Genomic DNA, 2,584 nt, shown 5'->3' on the forward strand with positions numbered 1-2,584 from the left:
TTGGGAAGATGCTCCAACCAACTAAGCCACCTGGTCAGGGCCTTAAGTACCTATAGAAACCTGGACCCACTTGCTATCACAGCACCCTGCACTTTTTGTTCGAAATTCATATATGTGGGGAATCACCACGTGACTGTGACTTCGGTGCACCTGCACCAGCTGGCCTGGTGCCCTCAGCAGTTGTGGCTTAGGTGCTTCACACCACGTTGTTGTGGCATTTGGGGTGTTTTTCTCCAGACTTCCTGGGTCTGGTCTGTGACTTAAGAATGTACCACAACAGTAGCCAGGAGTGGCCCTGGACTTTCTCCAGGGAGGAGCAGCTGGCATGCCTGCGGGCCCACGCCAGCCCAAGTTCAATGTAAAGCGGTAGCAAATGGGACGTTCTGAGGCTAGAAGTCTCAGATCAAGGTGCTGGCCCATCAGTGCTCTCTGCAGCTTCTAGCAGATTCTTCCTTTCCTCTTCCAGCTTCTGGTTCTTCCAAATGATCCAGTCATTCTTGAGCCTCGGGAAGAAATGACACTGCAATTGCTACGAGAAAAGATCATTGGGATTTTGTTCAGTGCTTAAGCCAGCAATGCCATGTCGTGGTGGGTACCCCAGACATTGCTGGCTTGTATCGTGCCTACTGTTTGTTGGAAATCAGCAGGAGAGGAGAAGACGCCTGAACAGATGGAATATGAGCTGCTTCTTAATTTCTACCTTACTGTCCGCAATCCTTATAGGCTGTTTGGGGGCTTTCTCATTGATTTAAAGACCCGCTAGCCCATGCTGGAGAATCCAGAGATTCTGAGGGAAACAGCTGATGACTTTCTCAATAGAGTTGCGCTGACGGATGCTTACCTGTCGTACAACCTTCTCAGATCGCCCTGACTGCCATCTTACCTAGTGCATCCAGGGCAGGAATTACCATGGAAAGTTATTTATCAGAAACTCTGGTGCTGAAAGAGAACAGAATTTGCTTGTCATGGTTACTAGATACAGTGAAAAGCAGGAGAAACTTGGTAATCAAATATGAACCGCCCTGACCTGAAGAAGTTGCTGAGCTGAAACAGAAGTTGGCGATGTCACTCTGCTGAGCTTGCACACGACATAATTACGGAGAAGAGGAAAGAAAGGCTATGAGATGATGATTATGTGAAGAAATCCACACATGAGGTACACTCTCCAAAGGCCCAATGGACTGATGAGGGCCTGGTGGATTCTCTCTGACCATTGGGAATTGATTTGTGGATGCTAGCAATCAACCAAAGGATGAAACTTGTCTGGCATTTAAATGTCTTTAAAAGTGAAATAATGTGAAAGCATCAGCTATCGTCTGCTTAAATAAGAAAACATTTTTATTTATTTAAAAGTTTTTCCTTTCAGGGTAGCTTTATGTGAAATAAGACATCGTCAAAGGACCCAGAATAGCCCCTGGTTTGGATGATCTGCCCCTTCAGGACTAAAATCAAGTTAGTCTTCCTATAGTAGCCAAACTGAAGCTGTAACTTATTTGCCTGTCTTGTTTTAAACAAAATGCAATAAGCAAACGTCCCTTTTGAAAAAAGGCAGGATGGAAAATGAAACTTAATAGTCAGCTGTAAACACACTAAGGCGCGCCCCACGCCCCAGAAACCCTCCTGTCGGCTTCTCAAGGGCACCGGCTGTGCTTGGCCATTTGCACAGAACCACGGAACGGATATTCGTTTTCCTCAATTAGTTAACTGAAAACATTTCCAAATGGGTTTCTTAAAAAAGGAGAAATCAACCAAACAGGCAGTCTCCGGTAGCTGTCTAGATAAAAACCTTAAGTTGCCAAAGTTAGGCAGTAGGGAATTGTATGCACGTTCAGATTTCTGACGAGCCTGTTGGATGACCAAAGTGAATCCGTGTAAACATGGGATAGCTACTAGAAATTGTTCACATTAAACATATTATTCAAGAAAGGTATTTCATATAGAAAGGAGTAGATGTAAAAATATACTTTGGTGCGACTCATGGCTGCCTCCACTTTTGACTTGGGGCAAATCACTAAAGCTGTCTGCTCCCATTTCCCCCCGGGTGGAAACGAGGGAAACAATGCCCACTCCCCACAGGACTGACAAATGGGCCTCCGTGGGCTCAGTGTTCAATAACTGGGCCTTACAGCACTTGTCTAATTCTTAACGGTAATCGTGTGAGTTCGTTTCTAAGTTGGAATTAAATTATGGATGTCTGTCAAATTTTTTCTGGGAAAGTGGGTTGAAGGGATTCTGAGAAACTCAGCTGCCCCAAATCTATCCATTTCGTAGCCACACACCCCTCCTCACTGCCAGCGGGGCCCTGGCTGCGCTTTCCATGGGAGGGTGGCCGCCGTTTTAATTACATCTTAATATTTGAGGGCGATATTTACTGTATGTGTACCCTTCTCTGTAAGAATTACTTTACATTTTAGGTATAAGCTTTTTTGGTTTAATTTTAGTGTCTTCGTTGAACTAGGAATAAAATTCATGAAGTGTGATTTTTTAAAAATCACATATATGTATTAAAATGTTTTATGTTTAAAATAAAATGCATATCTTAATTACATGCATTTAAATATGTATATACTTTTTTAAACTAAAA

The 2,584-nt window shown here is 43.6% G+C and overlaps 1 pseudogene across 1 annotated transcript; it reads left to right on the forward strand.

The window, feature by feature from the left end:
• The first annotated feature begins 266 nt into the window (after positions 1–266).
• LOC308549192 (cyclin-H-like) lies at positions 267–1,210 on the forward strand (annotated as a pseudogene). The gene is made up of 2 exons: positions 267–366; positions 467–1,210. The product of its transcript is annotated as a cyclin-H-like (transcript).
• The last annotated feature ends 1,374 nt before the right edge of the window (positions 1,211–2,584 follow it).

The sequence above is a fragment of the Miniopterus schreibersii genome (assembly GCF_964146895.1).
Source record: "Miniopterus schreibersii genome assembly, chromosome: 19".
NCBI lineage: Eukaryota > Metazoa > Chordata > Mammalia > Chiroptera > Miniopteridae > Miniopterus > Miniopterus schreibersii.